The sequence below is a fragment of the Astyanax mexicanus genome, unplaced genomic scaffold, assembly GCF_023375975.1.
Source record: "Astyanax mexicanus isolate ESR-SI-001 unplaced genomic scaffold, AstMex3_surface scaffold_33, whole genome shotgun sequence".
Lineage (NCBI taxonomy): Eukaryota > Metazoa > Chordata > Actinopteri > Characiformes > Acestrorhamphidae > Astyanax > Astyanax mexicanus.
This window is the reverse complement of record NW_026040043.1, coordinates 4,629,362-4,643,317: the sequence shown is the minus strand read 5'-3', so window position 1 is coordinate 4,643,317 and position 13,956 is coordinate 4,629,362. Positions and strand designations below refer to the sequence as shown.

The following is a 13,956-nucleotide window of genomic DNA, read 5'->3' as shown; positions in this document are numbered from 1 at the left end:
AATAAACCTGCGGTCTGATTCTGTTCCACTCATTCTACCAACCAATTAATGTTCAGTATAGGGAGACTCCGCCCACATCGGTGAAGAAGACTGGATGTAGTAAAGTTTTTAGTTGTGCAGTATTTAGATTTTTAGATCTTGATATTTTACCAAAATTATTACTATTACTTTGAAGTTTGTGCCACATGTTTAATACAGTACTGAGACCCTAAGGGGATTTTAAGTGAAAGTGTTGCCCTGCAGAACTGCTGAAGAACATGAGGAGAGCTGATTTATATTTACAGCAGAGATGAATGAAGATCTGATAGGTTCATAGCTGCTTTAGAAATCCCTGAAATCTTCAGATGTAAGACTGTAAGTTAGTGAGTCTGGGAGGGGTTGCTGGGATTGGGGTGATCTTGTATCTACAGTATGCAAATCTTCTCAAAGCTAATGTGGCCTAGAGAGATTTGTGTGTGTGTGTGAAGGGGGGCAGGTTATAGTAGGATCCAGATTTGGGTTTCTGAAAAGGAGGACACCTTTTTTTTCGAGTGGTTGGGGATGTCAGTTTTATTGAATTCATGTCTAATATGTATTTTCTGAATTCCTCTGATATAACAGCTCACTTCTAATTATTCAGGTTAAATGCTTCCTCCTTTAAAAAGCTATAACATGTATTTGTATCAGGCTACAAACAGGGCTGCTTTATGAATTCATGCAACGCAAAAGCATTTGATGATTTACTCTTATTCAGTGTGGGCATACCTTTTGCTAATATTACTTATATTTGTTACACTTACTTTTTAAGTTAACTGATCATTTATCGGTTTTATCTGATATTTCACTTGTTTAAGTGCTTTTTTAAAACATGTTAATCCACAGCATAGAGGCTACAAAACTCACACTATGTAGCCTTTCAACACCTTTAATCTAAATATATAAAATAAAATGATGTAGCCTAAAATACACACTTGCTGCTCATCCAACACTTCTCATTCTTGACCGTTTGCTATTTTTATCAGCCATTGCTCATCATTCTCATGTAATAGAGCTAACGTTACCTCCATCACCTCAAAGTCCCTGTGTAATCCTAACTTTACTAACATTACTACCTCACATTCCTGTTCAGTCTGTCCCTCGGTTTCTCTGTCACAAGCCTGCTCTCCCGGTCTGCTGCTCAACACTGAATGTACCACGCAGAGAAAAGGTGTAGGAAAAGGTGTAGGAAAAGTGGTTCGCCTCATATTTAGAAAATCGCACTTTCTCTGTTAAGTTGGGTCAATCGTTTTCTTCCTTTTCTGCACCTATCACCTGTGGTGTTCCCCAGGGATCCATTCTGGGACCTATCCTTTTTTCCCTGTATATGCTTCCTCTGGGATCTATTTTCCAGAAGTACAACATCTCATACCATTGCTATGCAGATGATACACAAATTTATCTTCCACTTAATCCAAGAAAAAACTGTTCTTTGCGTCTCATATTTGATTGTTTGAGGGATGTTGAATGCTGGATGTCAAAAAATTTCCTCAAGCTAAACCAAGACAAAACTGACATTATTATCTTTGGAAATCCTGACGCGGCTAGTGTTATAGCTAATGATCTGGGGCCTTTGAGTACCAATGTACATGACCATGTAAGAAACCTTGGTTTCGTTTTTGATACCAACCTAAATTTCGACAAACAAATTAGCACAGTTGTTCGAGGTAGTTTTTATCACCTTAGAAACATAGCTAAGCTCAAAAGCATTCTGTCTTTTAGGGACTTGGAAACAAGTATACATGCTTTTATCTCCTCTCGTGTCGACTATTGTAACTCACTGTACCTGGGTATCTGTCAGTCGAGCCTGTCACGTCTGCAGTTGGTCCAAAATGCAGCTGCACGGCTCCTGACTGGTACCAAGAAAAGGGAGAGCATCACCCCTGTACTGGCTTCATTGCACTGGCTTCCAGTAAAATACCGGGTGGATTTCAAAGTTTTATTGTTTGTTTTTAAAGCTCTTCATGGTTTGGCTCCGAGTTACATTTCTGACCTCCTTTTCCTTCGCTCGACCCCTCGTGTTTTACGCTCCTCCAACCAGTTGTGTCTAGATGTTCCTCAGTCTCGGCTGAAATTCAAAGGTGACCGGGCGTTTTCTATAGCCGCTCCAAGACTTTGGAATAATCTTCCATTTTTTATAAAAGAATCGGCCACAGTGGATATTTTTAAGTCTAATTTGAAAACCTATTTGTTCTCTCAGGCATTTGGATCCTGAGCGGAGTTTGATGATGTTAGTTGTTGTTCTGTCTTGGTCTATCTTGGTTTTTAAATTAGGTTGTGTTATTTGATCTTATTGTACAGCACTTTGGTCGGCACTTTGTGTCTTTTAAATGTGCTTTATAAATAAAGCTGACTTGACTTGACTTGACTTGACCGGCGAACACACATGTGCTTTCGCTTGTAAACACTCGGGGGTACACTGGCAAGCACACGCTTTCTTCTTCACACACACGCAATGCAAAGTAGATATATTTGAGGAGAAGGGCGTGACTCATTTGCGATACAGAGAAACCTGGATTGGAGTGGAATGGAACGGCGTGGCAATTCTAATCACAATGCATTGTACTGTCAAACAAAATCCCGGACGATTTTGAAATTCCCCCCGGACATTTTTTTAGGTCTCAAAAGTAGGACATGTCCGGGAAAAAGAGGGCGTCTGGTCACCCTAGGTTATAGGGACTGTGTCTCGATAGGACCTCCTTACTCAGCATAAACTCAGTGTGCCACCCCATCCTGAAACTCCCAGGAGTGACCACACAGTGTTCCACCTCCCTGAAGTCCTGACCAGGACATCTCACCCACCCAGAGAACCCACAGCCCAGAACCTGGAACCCAGATCCCGTCTCGTTACCAGTTCCGGTCCTGCGGTCAGGTGGCTCGTGTATTATATATTTGAGGTCGGGCAGGCGGGAGGAAAGGTTGAGGTACAGGATACTGACAGATGAGCAGACAGCAGGAGCCTCAGCCTAAATATCACTCACTGGTGTGCTGCTGCCTTTGTTTTGGGAGCTGGTGAGATGGGGGGTCTGAGCTTTTTCTGGAGTAGGTTTGATTTTAAGGGTTTTATCAGTTTATTCTGAAATGTAAATTCTGGATGCTGAACTTTTAAATCCCACACCTCTGATGAGAGTAATGGAATAAATGTAACTGTTTCACTGCAGATTAACCCTCAGAAGTCTTACTTAACAAGATAAGACCTGGACTCCACAGTCACCAGACCTGAACCCAATCCAGATGGTTTGGGGTGAGCTGGAGCACAGAGTGAAGAAGGCAAAGGGGCCAACAAGTGCTAAACACCTCTGGGAACTCCTTCAAGACTGTTGGAAAACTATTTCAGGTGACCACCTCTTGAAGCTCATTGAGAGAAGAGTGTGCAAAGCAGTAATCAGAGCAAAGGGTGGCTATTTTGAAGAAACTAGAATATAATATATATTTTTCAGTTGTTTCACCTTTTTTTGTTAAGTACATAAAACTCCACGTCAGGAGTGTGCCATATCATATCGTACATGATAATATCGCCAAAGATTTTGAATACCGTGAACGATATTATACCCTGAAATATCGTGCCATATCACCCACCCCTAATTATCGCATCAGAGTACTACTTTTTTTGGAGTTTTTAGCAAAAGAAAAATTCACATTGTTCTCATTTCCCATTATATATCTACTAGAGACAGATTATATCTGTTCAGTATCTATTATTTTACTTTAAAATAAAATCGGATATATGGAGATATTTGGAGTGCATTACTAGTATCATGACATTCTGCATCACTGACTTCTGTTACAAATCTGATCAAATTCTTTTTTCTTTTTCTCAGTTGGCCATATCATATTGCATGCAATAAAAGAAATTCTAAATCGTTTTTCTAATTCAGTGTTTTGTCATATCGCCAAAAGTATCGTTATCATGAAAATAGCATGAAATATTGTGATATTATTTTAGAGCCATATCGCCCACCCCTACTCCACGTGTTCATTCATAGTTTTGATGCCTTCAGTGAGAATCTACAATGTAAATAGTCATGGAAATAAAGAAAACGCTCGTACTGTGTATATATATATATATTGTTGTAGAAAAGAAAATGAAAGGTGGGCTAGCCCCCACCTCTCGTCCGGGGTACAACTCCCCTGCGTGTTCGTTTGATAGAGAGAGTCAGACAGGTGGAGTGAAGTTGAAAGCAAACCAAGTATTTATTACAAAGTACTGAATATTCAGGAGAACCAACACATGAAAGACCGTCTGACATAGGGTTGTCACGATACCAAAATTTTGACTTCGATACCGATACCAACTGTAGTATCACGATTCTCGATACCAAAACGATACTTGGAAGAAGAAAAAAAAACAATAAAAATATCTGAACATAAAATGTTCATTTTTGACTGAACTGGATTGAACACTGAACAATCGGTGCAAACGTTTTTATTCTAAAATGAAACATTTGAACAAAAAACAAGTTTCGTTATTATAACCTTAACTATAACATAAAGTTCTGAATAAGGAAAATAAAGAGACAGAAGAACATTACAATGTTATGTTCATTTTAACACTCACTGCTCCGTTTTATTAATCAACCGTTTACCGTTTTTAATAAGCCCATGTTCAGTGTAACGATCAAGCAGGCTACGTGCCTGACCACAGATTTGCGATGGAAACGCGAAAACGTGAGAAAATCTTGAGTTTATGTTTCACAGCCAATGGGATAATGGAGAAATAGAGAAAACCACGGGTCCAAAACAAAACTCCTGCACACTCCTCTCCGTGTTAATGTGATTTACTAGCAGTCGCTAGTAAATCTTAGTAAAGCTACAGACAGAGTGTATCTTGACTAACTCCACTAACCTGTCGACTTCTCAGATCTTTGTAGAGATCAGGGTGCTTGTCTGCTAAATGAATGAGCGAAATATGATCAGAATTATGTTAAATAACACTGTAACATAGAAGCATAGAACTATTATTTAATTAAAATGATTTTTAAGAACAGCTAAACACAGTGCTGCAGGTCAAACGCGGAGGCGTTCACGTGCGAGAGAGAGAGAGAGAGAGAGAGAGACACAGAAAGAGACACAGCGAGAGTGAGAGAGAGAGAGATTTGCGTGTTCTGATGTGACCTACTCACAGGTAAAGGTTCTCTTTTATCTCCTCGTGCTCATATTCTAGTCCCACACATAAGTCTCCCTCAGTGTTTTCTGTCGTATTTTGCGGCTAGCGCGAGCGCTTACAACTAACACCGCGGACCGCGAGGTGCCGCCACGCTTGTGCCGAATCCGCTACTGAATCCGTCTCCCGCTTCGCAGACAGAATCGGCACAACACCCCCCGCTGTACAACTGCGGGAGTGAAAACAGCGCTAATAAATAAAGTAGTTTAGTTTCACTTTCAATTTTCGTTATTTTCGTTATTTTATTTAAAAATAAAAATATAAATAAAAAACAGATGCCTACATCTCAGACTATTTTCCCACACTTCACTCCTCGCGCCCGTTTTGTTCACAAGTCGCGGACGAGAGACATCTGTTATTTTAGCCGTCGCCATTCTACACTCGCTGCTGCTCTGCTGGCTTGCGCGTGAATCGATTCATTTGTTCAGAACACTAAGTTTATCTGAATCCTGCCACACCGACTGCTGCGGTGTGAATCAGTTTTCTTATGAACTGAATCAAATCGCGCCTACTAATTTGACTCATTTGAAGCTAGTGACTGGGCTATATACAGTATCGAAAGCATCGAACGCTAAAGAACCGAATCGTTTGTGATGACGTAGTATCGAAAAAGAATCGAACCTTCGGTACACCGTGCAACTCTAGTCTGACAGCCGTCCCAGCATAAGTTCTGACCCCCCCTCTAATCTGACTCCTTGTTTATACCCAAAATGACGTGAAACCTGCTGATGAGGCGTTGCTAAAATCATCTCATGTTAGTGTGTGCATAATTTCACGTGTTAGTAATCCATTTCACGTGTCTGACCGGACCATCAGTGTTTGGCCTTGACTGTGTTCTTCCAGAATGAAACATCGTGGCACTATCTGTGTGTGTGTGCGTCACCCCCCACTTTGAGGCAGCTGCAGGTTTCAGGGAGGCACCCACACACCAAAAGGCTGCTTTGATCTAATAGCCTTTTCTGTATCAATTTAGTTCATACAGTGTATCAGTCGAGTTCATACAGAGTGTACCAGTCAATGATTGATGGCCATTAGTTAGGGTCATGCAGTGAACGAATGCTTCAAGAATAAATTTCATATGTTATATGTTAATGTGTTAATAACGCGTGGTTAGTCCGCCATATACTAAATCCTATGTGTTAGTAAATGCCTTATGTATCATGTGGGTTAATTTGTCATAATAGAGTCTGTGTTAGTCACATGCCATATCAAACAATGTTTTACTATATATGTAAAGAATATATTGTGATTATTGGTTAATCTTTTATATAATTGCGTGTAAAATACACTGTGAGTAAAAATGATCAAATATAATGTGAGTATTGGTTAATGCATATACAATACAAGGTTTCACACAATAATTATGTAATTATAGATACTAAGATAAGTAATCATTATTGAAAGATATTTGTCAATACACTCAAGGTAAAATAAACTGTTACTCTTTAATATATATATATATATATATAGAACATTGCTATTTTAAATAGGAATGTTTTATGCGGTACACCTTATGTTTTTATTTTGTGATATGTTACGGGTTAAAATATATATTTTTTATTATTTTTAGAGCATGTCACCTACTGGACTATTTCCTCACTTCCACACAGACACTCTAGATATCTGCATATCTACGTAGCATCATATATTTACTTATTCAGTCTTACTTAACATATTTCCGTGTAATTTTTGTCTATAGTGTAAGTTATTATGTGTATTGTTATTGAGTGTACTGTGTATATTGTTTACACTGTAAATGTATCTGTATATCTTATTTTATATATTTTTTATTTTATTATTCTTCTTGTAAATATTGTTCTCTGCACATTGGTGGGAATCTGCACCCAAATTTTTTACTCACATGTACACCTGTACTCTGTAACGTGACAATAAAAATCTTGAATCTTGAAACCGTAGCCGAGCTTAATTAACGCAATGATCACTGTATTTTCTGTACTGTTGCAACATTTTTTCTCAGATTTAGGGTTGTCATTACAAAACTATTCATTGGTTACATAAAATATAACATTTAAACTAATTTATAAGCCTGATTTCCAGTCGTAAAGTTAATGATGACATATTTCTTTAATATTTTAAGCATCCATCCACCCCCATGCTTAACAGACAGGAGTTATTTTCATGAAATTCTGCATCCTTTTCCCCAAATACAGTTCTTTTCATTCAATTCTAGTACTTGTTTCCACTTGTTTAGAGAGCTAGGCAGCTGCTTATAGGAGTCCATAGCTGCTGGTTGTTGGGGAGAGGTTGAGAAAAATTCAAAGTTTTCATAAAGCTTTAAATTTTTATCAGCGTCTTTATTTAGTAATAACTGTGAATAAGCCACAGTCCTACAAACTAATTAAGTATGAAATCTTAGTAAAAGTTAGTAAAAGTCTCATTCCAGGTTCAAACTACACAACTTTTAAATTGTCGTCAGATCAGTGTATCTTTCAACTACACAACTTATTTTTCTTGTACTGGGGAATATTTCGGTGGGTGTGGTTTGCACACTGATCAATGATAGAGTATAAGGAATCATGTACTGTAGTAACTTAAAAGTGTCAAACAAATTAAAATACCCTGTGAAACATTCAGGTTCTTTTATCAGGGGGTGCTTTTAAATTGCGGTTTCTGAGGTTGGTAACTATGATGAACTTATCCTGTACAACAGAGGAAACTCTTGCTATTCCTTTCATGGGAAGGTCCTTATGAGAGCCAGTTTCATCATAACGTTTTTGCGGTGACTGCACTTGAGGATATTTTTAAAGTTCTTGATTTTTTCTTTTTGGATTGACTGAGCTTAATTTCTTAAAGTGCTTTTTTACTTTATTTAGTTGAGTAGTTCTTGCCATAATATGGATTAGAACATTACTCAAATAGAGCTATATAGATCAAACATATTAAGAGGCAAGGAATTCAAGTAATTAACTCTTGACGAGTTCAGCACAGCTGTTAACTGAAAGCCTGTCTTCCAGGTGAATCTTCCTCATAAAGCTGATTGAGAAAATCCAGCCAAAATGTGCAAAACTGTCATCTAAGCCAGAGGTGCTACTTTGAAGAATGTAAAATATGAAACATACTCTGGTTTGTTCAACACATTGTTTTTGTTTATTAAATAATTATTAAATATTCTTTTCCTAACTGATCCCGGGACCCCCATTTTTTAAATGGTCATTAAGTCGCAACCCACTTTTATAGAATACAAACCAAACAAATACATTTAAAAAAAATGTCTTCAAAATACCACTTAAACATACATATGAAAGCAAAGTGAATTTGAAAATGAGGAGTATGACAACCATGTATAAAAGTTACTACAGTAAAATTAAATATCAAATCCTCACAAAATTAATAAGGTCACAAAATTAGATATTTTAGTTCTCTGCATAGTTATGCATTCAGAGTACATTATTAAGAAACTCCTTCAGATGAGCATTAGTTTAAAAAAAAAGAATAAGCAATGTGTCTGCTACCCACGTTTTGGTCCGACCCACCAGTTGAGAATCACTGGTTAAGATGAGATTAGTATTAATTTACAATACAGAACATTTTAAAATAATGTAAAAACACTGAATTTAAGGTGTGTCCAAACTTTTGACTGGTACTGTGGATCTGAAGGTGAATATTTTTACTTTTACTCCAGTGGAGGTCTAAAGGGAGGAGTTTAACTGGAGTAATATGTGATGTTGTGTATCTGTACTGTAACTGCAGTACAGGGTGTGTGTAGTTCCTCCAGCACTGTGAGCTGCTGAGTGTAGATCTCTGGATCTAGGCAGCACTACAGTACTGACTATAGTACTGTACAGTATCTACAGACTAGAGGAGGGTTTAGACTCTGGAGTCTAGTCTCACTCGCTGGAGAAACTTTCTGAGTGAACAGTTAAGAGCTTCTGTAAGAGTGATAAACGCTATAAATGTAAATCTATAAATAAAGCCCTGTTTTCACAGTCAGACTGATAACAGTTCCACATTTGCTATAGTTTCCTAAAACAACATTTGTGGAATTACTTTTAATCACAAATAATGATTTTTTTTTCTGTATTCTGTTTATTATTAGTTACATCTAAGTAAAGGTGACTTTACAATTTACAATCTAAACATGTTACTCCACTTTATATTTACTGTTGTTAGAAAAAAATATGCATGCAATGTTTGAATTATATACATATGATAAAACTAAATCATTACGACCTATTATTTAAAATAATATAACAGATTTGGTTATTATTATTATTGTTATTATTGTATGTAAATTATGTTGTATATTTACATTTTCCCCACTCTTAAAAAAAAACTTTGGGTCCTGCGGAGTTTCTTCTTAAGATGTTGTCCTTTTATGAAAAGGAATGTTACTTTACGTTTCATACATATTTTTGGCACAAATTAATATAAATGTCAGGACATGTGGTCTTACTGTGGTGTTACTGTAAACTACAAATGAACAGAAGTCACGTTAGATCAGTGTTTCTCAACCCTGTTCTTACATATTCTACTTAAGCAATAGAACACGAGAGGGAGTGTGTTATCGCGAATAACACGTGATGGTATTCCCGATAACACACGACCTTGAGTGTTCTATTGCTTTCATACAACAGTTTATTTTTTACAAAATGAATAAAGAAAATAAATCAAAGAACTTTAAGAAATTCAGTTTCAATATGCTTTAATATGGACCGTGCCTTCCGCCAAAAAGTAGTTCCACCACAACTTAACTACAAAACAGTGTATGGTTCAGGCAGACTAACACCACGAAAGTTAGCTTGAAAGCAAACTTGGGAATAAGTGAAGATGGTAACGTTAGGTAGGTGAGATAACGCTACTACTCTCCTCTCCTGCTCTGTGGAGTCGTCTTCAGGTGAACGCTGCGCATTTTTTGAGCATTTCTGTTTGTTTTGCTGGGTGGTGTTGGTTAGCTTGCCGGTGTGGCTGGACTGTGGGTAGGTGACCGGAGTCAAGCTATCCGCGCTTCGGAAATTCCCAGTCAGCGTAGCTTAGCTTTAGCTCAGCATTAACTTAGTTTAGCCTAGCCTGGCTGGTTAAGTTATCGTTCTGGCTGTCAGACGGCATTAGCCGAGCGATTTTCCTTCCCTTTTTCCACGAGTCAGCGCTGCGGGCGAGCGTGCCGCGGCTGAGCGCTAGCCTGTGCTAAGCTAACGCTGCTGTTGGTGCCAGTGGAGGCGATGGTTCAAAACTGTACTGTGTATATACGCCGTTACTCGGCAACACGTCGGCGGAGTGATACAGGTTTAGTGTGAGAAGGCCGTGATGTTATCACAAATATCATCACGGCTAGAACACTTCTCAACCAATCAGATTGTGAGGTCGGAACTAACTGTTGTATAATGCATATTAACACTGTTCTGCATATTCTAGAGCTTCCTCTGCTTTAAATGCACGTAATAAAGTTAGTGGTGGTATGATGTGTTTAATACACTGCTACAGGATATACATAATGATTAATTTAGGCTCCATAGGGGGCTAAGGGATTTTAACAGGTAAACTCAGTAAAGGACTGTTTATTAGCTAATCAGTTGTATCAGTTGTAAAACACACAGTTTTAGGGCAGAGACCAGGGCTAGGAAACTGCTTTAAACAACATACATAAAGTACTAAATTCTGGCTATCCTCTACATCCAGCCAATTCATTTTCGTTCATTATAGCTATACACAGCTGCAGTTTATTAATCATACTGTGTGCTGATTCAGAGACGAGTCTTTTTAACCAGCTATCAGAAACATATCATCACAGTTTACATGGTTAGCTCTGTTAATTACCTTTCTTTTACAAAAATCGCCGTATATCCAGATCTGGTTTAACATCAGCTACGGCCCAATCCCGCTGATAAATCTCACAGCGAGGGAGGGGCTTTCCCATACCAGCAGACTAACTCCTCCGCGCGCCGCAAAAACAGCAAGCTGATTGGCTGTTTCTCCTAAGAGGCGGAACTTAATTCCTGAACCGGCTCCTTGATTGGTCCGGTCTGTCTCCTCATTAAAAGTACATCTGAGCTAAGATAAGAAGGATAAGAATATTACATATGCACAAATATTTCTATTCTACGCGAATTAAATGTAAATACTATTCTGATTTTAGATTATTGTACAATATATAGACATGAGCTCAGTAATTGTTGCTGACCTCAGAACTGCTCACTGTGTTTACATAGTGAGAATGTCTCATTAAAATGAATGAGGCAGAAAGTTAACTCTGTTTTAAAACAGATTTGAATTGAACCTTCTTAGTAATTAAAAGTGCATTGCTCTTTAAAAGTAATGTTTAAACGCATCATAATGCTGTTGTATTCATCAGTGGGATGATAATAAATGGCAATAATAGTTTCTGGGATAATGCGTTATTGTGAGATCTAGAAACATATGAAATACATTTAGAAATATATTTGAATTTCTCCTATAAAATACACGCCCATATATTTGTTATTTCCAGTGAATTAGATACACTGCATCAATTATACAGTTATTTAATTTATATGATTCTGTTTTAAACATATCTTTTTTATTAGTTTTCTGCAGTATGTCGCTTTCCTACAGTCACGTGACCTGATCCAGCACACGGTGAACATCGCCCTCTAGTGGCACCTAGAGAATTTCTCCGGATCTTATCTTATTTAATATAAAAAGAAAGTAAAAATTTGATTTACAAACAAATAAATAAACAAGTATAAATACAGTGATTAATTTATTTAACATCTGGTAATAAGTACAATGTATTAATAATAATAACAATAATAATAATAACACTGACAATAATAATAATAATAATAATAATAATAATAATAATAATAATAATAATAACAATAATAATGATAGCAATAATAATAATAATAATAATAATAATAATAATAATAATAATAATTCTACTTCTTCTTATAATTATTATTATTATTGTTGTTGTTATTATTATTATTGCTTTAGAATTTGTTTTACTAACAAGATATTAAATTAATACAAACAATGATTCACTATTATTATTATTATTATTATTATTATCATTATTATTAATATTACTTGCTGTTAGTCATGTTTGATCATTTGTTTTTAAATATTTATTTTAGTTTGTATTAATGAAATATGAACCAGTAAAATCATAATTATGATGAAAATTTTATTTTCGGGTTGTAAATCAGCGAGAGTAAAGTAGATTACAGTGTAATAATTAATAATATATTGATAATAATTAATAGAGAAGCTCTGAGCTGCTAAAATACAGTAAATTACCAAATACTAAAACAATCAGACTCGCTGACCAATGAGAGCACTGCGTGGGCGGGGCTGTGTCACCGTGACCTGAGCTCTGATTGGTCGGTGTTACAGCGCGAGCTCTCTTCTCTCCTGGGTTAGAGGAGGGTTAGCTGAAACTCCTCCGTTATGATGTGAAATTTACAGGGTTTAATTTCCACATTCTGAGCATTATTTCCAGCGTGTAGATCAGGTTTATTTACAGTATCAGTAAGATATCAGTGCAGTATGAGTGTTATTCTCAGTTCTGAGCTCCGTGTGAGGGATATAAAGGAGTTGGACTGAAAGCTGAGGACTTTTCTCTGAGCTGAACGTTACTGGAGCTGAACTGAGGAGCTGCTTCACGGGTTAAATTCTCTCTTTAAAAGGTGAGGAACCGGATACTTTCAGGAGTGGAGCTGCAGAGTGAGTTAGACTGAGTCTAAACTCATATCTAGCTGTATCTGTGGGTCAGTCTGAGGGGGAAAGGGGTTAGCGTTAGCTAGGGTACAGTTAGCCGCTCCGCTGAGGCAACTTTTATCCTTCAGCTTCAGCGCGAGTGACCAGTTAGTTTTTGCAGCGTACCGCAGTGCTCTCATTCCAAACAAAAACAGCCTTATTTGAGTTATATACAAAGAGACCTTTGTACTGCTAACAGGGTGCGTCTCTTCCAGTTACTGCAGTAAACTGACAGTCGGGCTGATCAGTGTCTCTGTGTTCAGCTATTACATCATCCTTTCAGGCTTCTGCTGTTTATTTAGCTATCCGGTGTTGATCCAGTTTCTTTCTCTCACTCTGAGGGAGATTTTCCTGCTGCTGTCGGAACTGATTCACTCACCCGGTCCTCAGATCCAGTCTGTGTCACAGTGTCTGCTGTTAAAATGACTTTATACTGTAAATTAACCTGAAATCAAACAGAAAACAGGAAGTAGTTCAACTATCAGAGCTTAATTTTACACCATTCAGATCTGCTATAGCTACAGCTGTTTTACCTTCATACAGATTCAAAACCCTGAAACTGACCAACAAAACATGGACCATTCCCTCTCTACCTGCTGACACTGTTTATAAATGAGGTTTTATGATCACACTTATGGTTGGACACCCCTCTTCTCATTCAGTATATTTTCTTTATTTTTATGTTTTTTTTTTTTTACATTATATATTTAATACTAAAGACTATATTAAAGCTATACAGGAACAGGTGGAATTATTTAGTAAACAAAAAGTGTTTAACAAAACCAGAATATGTTTTATACATTAGATCCTTCTAAGTAGCACATTTATCTTTGAGGACAGATCTGCATACTCTTGGTATTTTAATCTCAGTGTCTTCATGAGGTACAGTACAGGCCAAAAGTTTGGACACACCTTCTCATTCAATGTGTTTTCTTTATTTTCATGACTATTTACATTGTAGATTCTCACTGAAGGCATCAAAACTATGAATGAACACATGTGGAGTTTTATGTACTTAACTAAAAAAATGAGCTGTCCTCCAGATGGTTTAGGGTGAGCTGGAGCACAGAGTGAAGAAGGCA

General features: G+C 37.2%; 1 protein-coding gene across 3 annotated transcripts in view; it reads left to right on the top strand.

Annotated features, from left to right (window-relative positions):
* LOC125789955 (uncharacterized) overlaps nt 1-13,956 on the top strand; it is a 176,463-nt gene that overhangs the window by 103,057 nt on the left and 59,450 nt on the right. The window contains exon 1 of one of the 3 annotated variants that reach the window (XM_049473056.1): nt 12,531-12,804. The exons of the other annotated variants lie outside the window; for them this stretch is intronic. The gene's annotated coding sequence lies outside the window, so the exon portion shown is untranslated. Of the gene's footprint in view, nt 1-12,530; nt 12,805-13,956 lie in introns of those variants that run through there. 3 annotated transcript variants of the gene reach the window in all.